Here is a 14,292-nt window from a genome sequence, read left to right as displayed (position 1 = left end):
ACCCTGTACCACGTGGCAGAAATATTGACGCTTCACGGTCCGATAAGGGACCCGTACTTTTTCGGAGTTTTCCGAAAATATACGATCTAAATTCCGGGCAATCGGTCGAGCCGACCCTACTGCTCCATCTTGCGGTCGTGCTCGCAGCCGATACCCGGCCCTGCAACAGTATATATACATATATATATATATATATATATATATATATATATATATATATATATATATATATATATATATATATATATATATATATATATATATATATATATATATATATATATATATATATATATACATGCAGGTAGTCGTCGACTTACGACCGCGATCGGTTCCAACCAACCAGTCGTAGGTCGATTTGGTCGTAAGTCAGCCAAGCTTTATTTTTACCTTTATTTATAGTGGATAGGCCTATGCAAAAATTACCGCATGTATATTATACTGTATAATGATATAATAATCATCTTTAAGTCATGTTTTGTTAACATTTTCTTTGTTCAAGTCAAACACTGCACTACTAGAGTACAATTGGTTTAATATTTGCAAAAACATACAAAAATACAAAACATGTTATTGGTCACTCTGCTTGGCTGTGGATCGTCGATGTTATCAGCTGGGGATGGGGCCCGGTCCGTTGCGTTGCTATAATTGTCGATCGCATGGGTGCAGAACCTTTCACAACTTCACAAATCCTTTCTTTGTCTTTCAAAATCGTCGACACAGTAGAGTGTGATAACTTAAGATCACGTGCTATCGCATTCACTTTCTTTCCTCCTTCATACTGTTTGATCACCTGCATTTTCGTGGCGAGATCAAATGGCCTTTCTTTCCTTCTTGGAAGGTTGAGGAGTAGAAGGTAATTTCCTCTTGGGGATGACATCTTGAGACATCTTGAGACCATGCTAACATGCTAGCAATGGCGGGCGCTGGGGTGGAAACTGAGCAGTCTGAGTGGGCGGAGGCGCGAAGCAATCTGGTCGTAAAGTGGTCGTAAAGTTGAACAGTCGTAAGTCGACGACTACCTGTATATATATATATATATATATATATATATATATATATATATATATATATATATATATATATATATATATATGTATATGTGTATATATATATATATGTGTATATATATATGTGTATATATATATATATATATATATATATATATATATATATATATATATATATATGTACATATATGCATGTATATGTGTATGTATGTATGTATATATGTATGTGTATATATTTATATGTATATGTATGTATAGATATATGTTTATATATGTATGTATGTATATACATATATATATATATATATATATATATATATATATATATATGTGTGTATATGTATATGTAAATATATATATATATATATATATATATATATATATATATATAAATGTATATATATTTATACATGAGAAGAACCTTGGATTTCACATTTAAAGATGCATAAGACTTACCAGGCAGTTTTCCTTTGGTTTGGGGGCACATTCCTGGAAAAGGTCGCCATGCCGACGCAGGATACTCAAAAGGCTCATTCTTTCCAGTAAGCTGGTACTCATTTTCCCAACCTCGGAGTTATAACAGACAGTCAACCCACTTGGTATTATGTATCAAAATATATCAAACTCAGGACCTTAAGATCTCAAGCCACCTTAACCGTAAAGCCAACAGTCTTGGATATATATGTATATAAACTGTATATGCATCTACCCCCAAACTGAATTGAACCTCCTCCATGCTTAATTGTTGGCTTCAAGCAAGGCTCTTTGTAAGTTTCAGTTTTTCGTCATCTCACATGCTGTCTACGATTATCTCCAAATGATTGAACTTTGACTAGTCTGCCTGAGGTCCCTTTCGTAATTTCATTGTTCCACAATACAATTTATATGTTCTTGTGCATTTTCAAACAGAAGACCAAATACTGCATTGAAATCATCAGAAGGAACCCGAAGAAGTAAAGAGCAAAGATGGAGTCATCAGGAGGAACCTGTATAGGATTTGGCTGTCAGCTGCTACCCCACTACTCTCAAACTCCACTACCCTATTTTAGCCATTTAATCTTGTTACTCTTTCTTAGAAGAGGTTGTCTTAATGCAAAGCATCCTTTAAATCATGATTTCAAAAGTGCCCTTCAGACTGTTGATGGATGAACAAAGACACCTGAACCTTCTGCCAGTTCTGTTGTCAATTCAACGCGTGTCTTCTTTCTATTCCTTAAGGGTATTGGCCCGGTTGAATAAAATTCCTTCATCCTTAAGGAAAGATGCCCCATAAGGTACACTGTGATTCCTGAGTGAAGGATTTCCTTCAGGGCTGTTGCATAAATAACCATTCAGAAATCCTCAAGGAAGGATTTCCTTGAGGTTGAGGAAATCCTTCAGAGGTGTTGCCCTGCTCGGCAACCCATCAGATTAGAAATGGGAAGAGGTGTCTGAAAGCAAGGTGGTGGCGAAACTGGCTTCAGGAAGTGACAGCAGCACGAGTGGAGGCTTTTCTCAAGCACAGCTAAGATAATACCTTATATAGTTGTATGATGTGTGTTTGAGAAGTACTTTTATGTTTAATTCCAACACTATAATTATAAGTAGTGTATAATTGTGAAGAATCCCTCAATTTAGGTAAGACCTGGATCTGCGGGATAAACTCGGACTCTCCCGAGTCGAACGTGGTCCCACACATCTCTCTATGATGTGGAATTGATGAGTTATGGACCGAGTAACATGCCACGTTCAATCTATTTATTACATATGCAACTGACTTTTTTTTTCTGGGGCCACCATCGGTATCAATTGAATTGGTATTTAAGTAACCTGAACATGAAGTAATAAATGTTCGCACCATGAAAGTTCCACTACACGAGCAGCACAGACTAACAACTCATTCAGGTGCACCTGCAAGTACCTGCACCAGAACACACCTTTACATCGCCCCAGATTTTACATGTCAAATACTGTGGGATTGTCAGTTTGATGGAGTTTATAAATAAATTCTTTAAATCATATTGTTGTGGAAATGACTCCTTGGGATCAAATATCCTTTGTATAATTAAATATATATTCCTTAGTACATGTTTTAGATCATTTTAATATCATCAGAGACGTATCATCAAAGCGGGTTGAAGCGGTCTCTGAAAACATGTTCACAACGTCTTACATGATGATTATCATCCTCTTTATGACCAATTTCCATAAAGAGCACCATTTGGAAACTCAAAGCTTGGTATTTAAAGGTTGGGGGGGGGGTGCTCCCTTGAGTTTAAGGAAAAACTTAAGGAATATTCTCGAATATGCAACAAACCTCAAATAAGGATGTCCTTAAGGGGAAACGAGGAAATATTTCAGTAAATCCTCAAATCTTTCCATAAGAATGCTTTATGCAACCGAGCCATTATCTTCAAGTGTTGGCTCATCCTTGTTAGACAGTATTCTGGGTCTTCTAGTCCTGGGTTTGTCAATTACAGACTGTTTCTCTGTACTTGTTAATTGTGTTTTGGATACTACACCTTGAAAAAAGTGGTGCAAGCTATGTCACTCGATGTTTTCCCTTTTTTATGCAGAAACATTACTCTGTGGTGATCTTCCACTGAAATTTTAAACATTTTGTTTCAAGCTCGCAGTTCATCCAGAGAGAGGGAGGGAGAGAGGGAGAGAGAGAGAGAGAGAGAGAGAGAGAGAGAGAAAGAGAGAGAGAGAGAGAGAGAGAGAGAGAGAGAGAGAGAGAGAGAGAGAGAGAGAGAGAGATATATATATATATATATATATATATATATATATATATATATATATATATATATATATATATATATATATATATATATATATATATATCGAGAAGTTAATCCTGATAGATCTGCATTATGCAGGACAAAAAGTGGGGTTTTCGCTTTCTGGATGTTTAGAGAGGAACACCTGATGTTAATGATGAGGAATACCTGACGAGTCATCCATTAATTTGATTGGTAAATCTGACGTATTAGCGACTACAACACTTGACATTCGTTGCTCATGTATCGTTCACTTTGACTTGCTGTGCTCAGAAGTTTTTGAAGATTCTAATCAATGTTTATTACAGATTGTTCAATGACAAACTTAGTTTCTTATCACCCAAACTAAGCTGTATTAAAAACAGTTAATGTTGTTATCATGGTAGAAACACTATTGGTCATTAGGGATCCTGAGCCAGGTTTCGGGAATGGACTGGACATAGTTTAGTGTGGACAGCAAACCTCATTTGTTGTTGTTAAATTGGTACATCTACATTCTAGCTGAATAATCACGGGGCTTGCTCCGCCATATCTCTTGCTAAACCTCCGAAATTTTTATTTTAAGAAGGATACCCTAAATTGACAATTTCCGTGACTTGCGTCAGGGAACGTATTGACTCTTGCACATATTACTGCATGGAAATTACTGTATATACAGTAATATATTTAAACAAATGGACTTCCAAATGAAAGACAAACATCCACCGCATATGTTGACATGTGGTTTGCTATTATATATTGAGTACTTGTGAAATAAGAGCTCTGTAATGACAATTATCCCATTGTTATTGTGACACTCCAAAAATGAGTGGGACCTTGAGTGAGGCCTCTCCAGTGAATCTGCCATCATTCAAGGAAATGGATCACAAACCATACCAGATTTCTCGTGTGAATCTCATGAGGGAGGAAGCAGATACACGTGTCTTTGCACATCTAGCATACTGTTTGCAGCACTACAGCTACTCACATGCTGTGATACAAGCCATGGACACTGACATTCTGGTTATGGCCATCTAATACAGTGTGCCTATTCATGGTCTGGAAGAATTTTGGGTGCATAAAGGGGCGACATAATACCTTGCCACAGGATTGCAAGACAGCTGGCTGGATAGAATCATCTGTCGGTGTCGACAGCTCCATCAGCTCTTCTGTGTGGTCACGTCATGAGTGAGTGTGACACAATGAGTTGTTACCCCTTCTGATGTGGAAAGAAAAAGGTGTATATGGTCGTTATATCTGCTGCACAAGATATAACTGCATTGATCACGTGTGGAGAAACTGATGTATCCTTGTCTGATGAAGTCATAAAATTAGCTCGTCTCTTCGACCTGAAGCTCTATGGCAACTTTGATGTCAATCTGTATGAAGCTTGAGCCAATGCATTCACTACAACAAAGGGGGGCCCTCAGGTGTCTTCCTCTAATGGAAGATGCATTTTTCTACCATATGTTGCGTGCACTCTTCCAAATTCTCATTTGCAAAGCTACTCAGCAGAATCACCCCAATATGCCTGCCCCTGCATCATTTTGGAGAGAAATTTGTGGTGAAAACAGGTTCCAATCATGATGGACAAGCCATGCAGACCTCCAGCAGTGACTGGGAAGCAATACTGTATATGTGTCAAGAGCAAATGCACAAAGAGATGCTCATGTGCTGCTGCTGGCATGAACTTTGTGGTTGCCTGCAGTGTTCAGCTAAACCAGACAAATGTGCTCATGTCCTTGATTCTGAAAGTGACGATGATGAGTAGAGTAAGTTTTTAAATATATAGCAGCTTATTTGGGATCAAAATGTAGGATGAAATTGTATTTTACAGAGAGAGTGCTTTCACATGTCTGTTTAATCGTGCAAATGACCAACCAGACTTATTCTGCTGTTTTGGGTTGTCATGTTGCCAACGCTATAACTTCAATATATTAATATATAATATCGGGACATAAATTTGGTATCAAACTGCAGCTAATAAACATATGTTTCGCATCAAAATAGGTAATAATTATAATGCTGCTACCAAAATATTTCTTGCAGCTTATGTAAAATTGTTATGATTTGAGTGACTCATTTTTTGGAGTGTCACAATAACAAGGAGGTCATTGTCATTATAGAGCTCTTATTTCACAAGTACTCAAGATATAATGGCAAACCACATGTCAACATATGCAGTGGATGTTTGTCTTTCATTTGGAAGTCCATTTGTCGAAATACGTGTATTATATACAGATATTTCAATGGCGTAATATGCGCAAGAGTCAATATGTTCCCTGACCTAAGTTGTGGAAATTGTCAATTTAGGGTACCCTCCTTAAGTAAAATTTTTGGAAGTTTCGCAAGAGATATAGCAGTGCAGACCCCGTGATTATTCAAATAGATGTACCAATCTAACAAAAAAACATAAGGGCAATACCCCTGGGCACTCACCTGGTTGCAGCTGGATAAAATAACAAGGGAACCACTGGTAGGCATGGATGACCCACAAATATGTAATGGAGAAGAAAGTAAATACCTATAGATTTTTTGTAATGCCATGAACAAACTTTGGAACATTACGGGTGTTGAAGGTTGTGGTCAAGTTTCATCGGAATTGCTTGTGTGGTTTCAGAAAAGAAAGCAAATATATATTTTGGGGAGCAACCCCCATGGAGAATCCCTTAAGGCCCGGTCACACCTTGACGTTTTAGCCAACGTATGCCGATTTTTGAATTTTTTTTCGAAAACGCTGGCACACGTTGAATACGTTATGGGTAAGTTTTGATAACATTGAGAGCACGCTGGCATACGTCGTAGTACATTGCCATACGTCGTTGTACGTTGGCTTTAAACGTTGTACTTTTCGGTTGTCCTCAAATTTTTGCATGCTTGAAATTTCACGACGTATGCCGGCGTACGACTCACACGTTCCGCTACGCTGGCCACAAGTTGTAGGCACGGTCTGCGATCGTTGACAGACGTCAACACATGCTACTTGTAAGTTAATCATAAGTTGAGACACGCCGAGGTAATGTTTAGCGTACCCGAAACTTATTTCCTACCTATGATTAACGTGTTGTTGGCACGTTACGCGATCGTTGCCACACGTCGACAGACGTTACTTTTAAGTTACTCATAGGCTGAAAGACGTCGGTATAATGGATCGTCCTTGCGTCAGCGTCCACGGCCACGGCCAGGACACTTATTTGCAGCATTCTTCAAACTTTTCTTCGGCATGACGAGGATGTTCACACTTCGATGTCTAGCTTGGCTATGATTCCAATTGTCCATCGGCAGCGTCTATTTAAAATAGTCGAGTTTGAGCGTTTTAACACGTTCAGAAGAAACGTTTCAAATTTCCAAACCCCAGCGTCAAAAAAAAAAAACAAAAAAAAAAAAACAAAGGCGAGTGACAGCAATTTAAATCGTTCATTGTAAACAATGAAACTAGCTGAGTGGTACCGTTTAAAAGTCGTTGCGTGTAAAAAAATCCAATTGTTGAGCACAAGCGTCTACTTTCAATAGTGGAGATGCAGCCATTTAAATCGTTGAGTGGCAGCCTATGAACCTACCCGTGGACACGCGGACGCAAGGACGATCCATCATAACCCACACCCTCCCCCTCACACCCACCTACTACTGCCAACATGAACAAACTACTACTAATACTAATACTAATAGTAATACTGATACTGATACTGTTACTGCTGACATGGACATCGACTCAAAAAGGACTCGAAAACACTGTTGGGTTCCCCTTTTATGAGCAGCATTTTTATATACCAATTCCCAAAACTGCTGGGAACACGTCTTTATATGGCAGTTGTAACCTAGAAACACGTTCATTTATTTTTTTTGTCGACCGGAAGACGTCATTGGAATACGTCTACATACGTCGATGTGTGTTGGGGCTACGTAAAGAATTGGTTCAAAGCACGTCAAACATAAGTTAGAAATAAGTTTCGCGTAAAAAAGACATTACCGCGACGTGTTTCGACTTATGAGTACCTTATAAGTAGCCTTTGTGGACGTGTGTAAGCGTCCACATATCGTGTGTAAAACTTATGCTCATCGCATGCGAACGTGTGTCATACGCCGAGTACGTCGTAAAATTTTGAACATGTTCAAAATTTCTTGACGTACTCTACTTACTACGACTTATGATAGCGTATTTAGCGTTCTACTCGCGCATACCAAACTTACCCATACCGTATTCGACGTGCCCCAACGTTTTAGACACACTTTTTGTTACGTCGGCATACGCTGGCAAGATCGCCAAGGTGTGACCGCAATTTTGACCCTTCCATTTCTACGGCAGTTATGATTCGAATCGTTGTGCGTCAGCCTTTTAATAGGCTACGTCACGACATCGTCGGCGATGCGTGCAACGCGCTATGCCTGAGTTAGACTATCGTTGGGCATCGGTTGTGTAGGCCGACAACAGGTTCAGCATTCATTGGTATAAGTTATCTATAACACAACGAAACGTTCTGTGTTGTTACCAATGCGTTATACATAAGACCAAGTCGCTATGAATACGTCCGAATCTTTAAAAAAAAACATCAAAAGTTCAACGTAAGCCAGCGTTTTACATAAATTTTAACACGTTGCCATCGCTGGCTAAAACGTCAAGGTGTGACCGGGCCTTTAGACCCCAATTTTTTACGTCGTGAACAAACTATAGAACAACACGGGTGATGAAGGCAGTGGTGAAGTTTCATCGGAATTGTATATGTAGTTTCTGAGAAGAAAGCAAATAGCTATTTTGGGGAGTAACCCCTCATAGACCCCCTTAGAGCCTGATTTTTCCAATGCTGTGAACAAACTTTAGTACATCAAGGGTGACGAAGACAGTGGTCAAGTTTCATCGGAATTTTGTGTGTAGTTTCGGAGAAGAAAGCAAATACAAAATTTGAGGCACCCTTCCTTGCACCCCCTTAAACCCCGACTTTTCTAATGTCATGAACAAACTTTAGTACATCAAGGGTGACGAAGACAGTGGTCAAGTTTCATCGGAATTGTGTGTGTAGTGTCGGAGAAGAAAGCAAATACAAAATTTGGGGCACCCTCCCTTTGCACCCCTTAAACCCAGATTTTTCTCATGTCATGAACAATCTTTAGTACATCACGGATGATGAAGGCGGTGGTAAAGTTTCATTGAAATTGTGTGTGTAGTTTCAGAGAAAAAAGGAAATTATATTTTTTGTGGGGGGGGGGGCAACCCCCCGGTAGACACCCTCAGACCCCGATTTTTCTACTGCCATGAACAATCTTGGTACATCATGGGTGATGAAGGTTGAAGTCAAGTTTCATCAGCATTGTGTGTGTAGTTTCTGATAAGTAAGCAAATACCTCTTTTGGGGAGCAACCTCCCTATAGATGCCCTGAGACATCAAAAAATGATTTAATGACATGAATAAAGTTTGGAAAGTAATGGGTGATGAAGGTTGTCATCAAATTTCATCGAAATTATGTGTGTAATTTCAGAGAAGAGATCAAATACATACTTTGGGGGGCAAACCCCTCTTACAGCCCTTACAACAAACTTTGGGACATCAAGGGCGATGAAGGTTGTGATCAAGTTTCATCAGAGTTGCATGTGTAGTTTCTCGGAAGAAAGCAAATACATATTTTTGAGGGAAATGCCTGTAGACCCCCTTTGGGCCCGATTTTTTTTTTGTTTATTTGTTTTTAATGCCATGAACAAACTTTGGTATATTCACGGTGATGAATGTTATGGTAAAGTTTCATTAAAACCGCATGTGTCGTTTCAGAGAAGAAGTTTAAAGTATTTGTGGATGGACAGAGGGACGACCCACCATCGCATAAGCTCCCCGGAATTACATTCCAGGTGAGAATTACGTTCCTGGTCTGCTTCTCACACTAAATGATGTCCAGTCCATCCCTAAATAGATGCGTTTTTACAGTGTGCATCCTTAACTACATGGAGGCTGTTTAGTCTAGATGCCAAAACAGCCATTTCAGGGCAAAGCGTGCTTTAGCGTCATTATGAAGTTTTTTTGGTTGATTGATCATCTCTGAGCTATCCTGAATCAGAATCAGCCGAGTGCCAGACTCGCACCCTTGAGGATTTTTTTTTAGAGGCGAAAAACAAAATGGCCACCACCGACTTTCGATAAATTCTGTTTTTGGCTATATCTTCACTTCTAATGCACTTACAAACACAATTTTGGTGTCTACTACTATGTTTAATGTGACAGACAAGGTAAACGTTGATGATTCTCTCAAGATTGGACGACAACAGATGGCGGAATTTGAATCTGGATGGCCAACAAGCTTCAACAAGACACTAACCAAGAAAGTGACCCTGATGACTTCGACCAAAAAGAGCATCAAGCTGGATGGAAAGCCAGTACATGATTCGGAATTGATCTCCACCCGAGTCATATGTCTCCAACAATACAGGGATATTGATATCAAGGATGTCCTCTCTTACGAACTGTCCCCTGCCACAGCCTCCTCGTTTGATGAGAGCGGTGCGACGCGGGCTCAGTCGAAAGCAATCCTGAAGACGAAACTCCAAGTTGAGCAATCAAGTCGAATCCAAGGTGTTCCAGATGCTGTCATCATCTATGGATGCGCCATGGTATGGACTGTACATTGGCCCACAAATGGTAGAGTTGAGGATTATGTGATCAACTTCATGGGAACCATCAAATACCACCTGGAGTGTTGTGACGTATACCTGATTTTCGACAAGTACATCAAAATCAGCACGAAAGAAATGACGAGATCCAGTCGCGCAGGTCATGATTCAAGTCGAAAACATCAACTCAACTTACACACAACACTTCCAGCGCAAAAAGTGATCCTAAATGTAGCTTACAACAAAGTACAACTGATCGATTTGATCTGTCAGTATCTGATGACCCACATTGTGGACAACCAGACCAAACTGGTGATCACCGGAAAAGATCCTACACCAGTACAAGTATGGAACAATTCCACTCTCCAGAGACAGGATCTGAAAACACACCATGAAGAAGCAGGTGTCATCATCATCCATCACTTAGTTAGAATTGCGTCAGGTGTCAGTGGTGACTCACACATCAAAGTGGTCTGCGACGATACAGATGTCTTTGTCCTGTTGATTCATTTCTACCTCGAGGAAAAGATGACTGTGGATGTCAGCATGGAGAGTCTGTGTGCTGGGTGGACGAACGTAGACATTCGCCAAACAGCACTGAAACACAAAAGCATCGCCAAATATCTGCCTGCTGTACATGCTCTGACCGGATGTGATACTGTGTCATATTTGTTTGGCATTGGAAAGGCCACAGTGCTGAAGGTACTAATAGGCGGACATCATCCCACCTTACTTGGTCAGCTGGAAGCAGATGAGGAAAATATGATATCTGAGGCAACTACCTTCATTGCTGCCTGTTATGGTTCCAAAGTCGAAAGTGATATGTCCACACACCGGTATCACTTGTGGAAGTCTGAGATGGCCAACTCCAAGATTACCTCTGCTCCGAAATTGAAGTCGTTGCCCTCATTGCATGACGCCTTTGTTCAACATGTACATCGCGCTCATCATCCAGTCATTATATGGAAATCGGCCACTCAGTCAGATCCTCCGAACTTGGATCCCATCAAGTATGGATGTCAAGAAGGTGAGGACGGTGCGACGTTGTGTCCAACCACACTTCCACCTGATGTGTCTGCTGCACCAGTCACCATTCTGCAGCTGATCAAGTGTGGATGCTCCACCAGCCGGCCATGTTCCACCGGGAGGTGTGGTTGTGTGGCAGCAGAGATGTCATGTTCGATATTTTTCAGTTGTAATGCTGGATCAGACTGTTGTAAAGAACAGACAAGGGCAGTAGCTGCTAATCATGACGACGATGATGAAGATTGAACATAATGTAGAACATTGCATCCAAAACAAAGTTAATATTTGTTTGCCTAAAAAAAAAAGGTAATTTCAAAATCATACACATGTACGTACTTAAAAACATAACCCAAAGTCAGAGTCAACTACCCACATGGATCTGGATATATTTGTGTAAAAATCGTATTCCAATATAATCATCAATTCATTGATCATTGCAAGTAAGTTATTTCAGCCGTCATTGACTATTATTGTACGTAGTATTAATATTTGAGGGTTCATCAAATTCAATTTCTTACTCGAAGTGATCAATGGAACTGCAAAATAGCCATTTTTCATATTAAAATGGTGGCCATCTTGAAAATATGAGACAGGTCTTAGATATACATCTTCAATTTTATCATTATCCGATTCACATTTTTTAAATTTCCGCTGGACTAGTTCTGTTCTTGTGTATAACAGCTTGGCTGCTGGGAAGCTATCATTTCTTGGAAGCGTGGCTGTGCGCCTCTTCCAGTACACTCGTACTCATTTCGCCAACCTCAGAAGGATGACAGGCTGAGTCAACCCCACAATATGTTAATTCAGCAGCCAACGGGGCTTAAACTCAGGACTCGTGGATCCGAAGCCAGCCACCCTCGCCACGAAGCAAACACGAGACTTTTTTTATATGGAGGCCTTCAGTACATTTCTGAAGCTCATAGCATCCATATATTGTAACTCTTGAATGCGTGAAAAATTTTTGTACAGCAATTTATGTATGTACGTACATATATATATATATATATATATATATATATATATATATATATATATATATATATATATATATATATATATATATATATATATATATATATATATATATAATATATCTTTTATACGAAAAAATGCCACTGTGTGTGTGTGTGTGTGTGTGTGTGTGTGTGTGTGTGTGTGTGTGTGTGTGTGTGTGTGTGTGTGTGTGTGTGTGTGTGTGTGTGTGTGTGTCTCCTCCAAAACGCTAAAATCTAGCATCCTGAAACTTTGAATGCTTACTAAACAAAGAAAACTCCAAGAGTGAAAATTGGGTGTTTGGGTGAATTAAAACACCGTTTTTGAAGATAATTAATGACCTCTCTCTCTTTCGAGTGGAGCCTGTGACTGCTGGTTGCATCATTGGTTGGGACGTGGCTATGCTGCTGATGCAGTGTCCCCCTTACCAGTACACTGGTGCTCATTTTGCCAACCTCAAAAGGATGAACAGGCTGAGTCAACCTCCTGGTGTATTTTAATTCAGCGGCCAACGGGGCTTGAACTCAAGACGCAAGGATCCCAAGCCACCACCCTAACCACTAAGCCAACACCAGGCTTCATTAATGACCTTATTTAACTATATCCTCATCAAATGATCCTCGGCCACCTTGCCTTCCGGGGTCTTAAGGCGTTTCCTGGGTAACCTCGCTGGGGTCTGAAGCCGCCATGATTTTTGGCCTGCTCAACCATGCCTCGACTTGGAACAGGCCACAATGATTTGTTAATGATAAAGTTTCTTTTTCACTTTCTTCACTCATATTATTGAATGCCTGTTCATCATAGCCACGAATCGCTGTATGCATCGTTTTTGTAAGTACGACGGTTTTCAAATTCAGTGCTTGGAGCGATTTCACGCGATATATGATATGATTTTCCATGATCTACTCTCACGTAGATCTACTTGAGGAATGTGCCAAAATTAACCAGCTTCAGTGAGCTACATGATTTAATGCATTCACTACTTGGCCTTGTGCGCTGTCCCCAAGAGAGATTGCCTACCCAAAGCATCTGCCAGATCTGTGTCTATATTTTCAGAGGTTTTGCAAGGTGTTCTGCAGGGAATCAAAGCAAATGCGGAATAAAAAAAAAACAGATGTTTTCAAAAAAAGTAAAAATGTTTCTGGGGACCCTGAACCGATGTACCACAGGACACATGCACAAACGAGCAGGCATAAGGGTGGATTTATCGATTCATTTTATTTAATTAACTGCTGTGTTTGTGGTGTTGACTGGCTTTCAAGTGAAAGGGATCCTTTATGGTATGCAATGACAGCCTGGCCAAACGTTTCTTATCAACCGTTGAATTGAAGTGCTAAAGCCACTCGTCGAGTACCCATTGCCAATAGTGGTACCGCGCCATGTCATTCTGAGCAAATCGTTCACTCACTGTGGATGTTTTTGCAGCACCACGTCATTCAGAGCGAGTGGATGGTGCACCGTCACCCTGAGCGAGTGGTTCGTGCTCCATCACTCTGAGCGAGTGGTCCGTGCTCCATCACTCTGAGCGAGTGGTCCATGCTCCGTCACACTGAGCGAGTGGTTCATGATCCAGCACCCTGAGTGAGTGATTTCGTGCTCCGTCAACTTGAGCGAGTTGTTGTGAAACAACACCTGATTTCTGAGGCATTTGCCATATTTACCTGTTTTCTAAATTACCGAGCCAAATTTTTTTTTCCACCCACTGCACGCAGAAGTTAAAACGTCTGTATAAATGCAACTTTTTCAGTGAAAGCTACTCAAGGTTTCCGGGTTGTATACAGTAAATACTGCAGTTGGTAATCACACTGACTCCAACCTGTCAATTCCCAAAAAATTGCTGACATCGGCCAAGCGTGTGTGTGTGTGTGTGTGTGTGTGTGTGTGTGTGTGTGTGTGTGTGTGTGTGTGTGTGTGTGTGTGTGTGTGT

At 40.2% G+C, this 14,292-nt stretch overlaps 2 protein-coding genes across 6 annotated transcripts in view; one reads left to right on the top strand and one right to left on the bottom strand.

Annotated features, from left to right (window-relative positions):
• Positions 1-14,292, top strand: part of LOC147032367 (uncharacterized) — a 284,195-nt gene that overhangs the window by 15,550 nt on the left and 254,353 nt on the right. The window contains exons 3-4 of the mRNA XM_085869949.1: positions 9,514-9,590; positions 13,791-13,946. The gene's annotated coding sequence lies outside the window, so the exon portion shown is untranslated. The remainder of the gene's footprint in view (positions 1-9,513; positions 9,591-13,790; positions 13,947-14,292) is intronic.
• LOC147032371 (homeobox protein Hox-D3a-like) overlaps positions 1-14,292 on the bottom strand; it is a 196,996-nt gene that overhangs the window by 119,880 nt on the left and 62,824 nt on the right. The window lies entirely within an intron of this gene.

Source organism: Eptatretus burgeri, chromosome 2, assembly GCF_056783735.1.
Source record: "Eptatretus burgeri isolate ZD-2024b chromosome 2, Ebu_testis_v1, whole genome shotgun sequence".
Taxonomy (NCBI): Eukaryota; Metazoa; Chordata; class Myxini; order Myxiniformes; family Myxinidae; genus Eptatretus; species Eptatretus burgeri.
The sequence above is the reverse complement of the archived record's forward strand: the minus strand, read 5'-3'. Positions and strand labels throughout refer to the sequence as shown.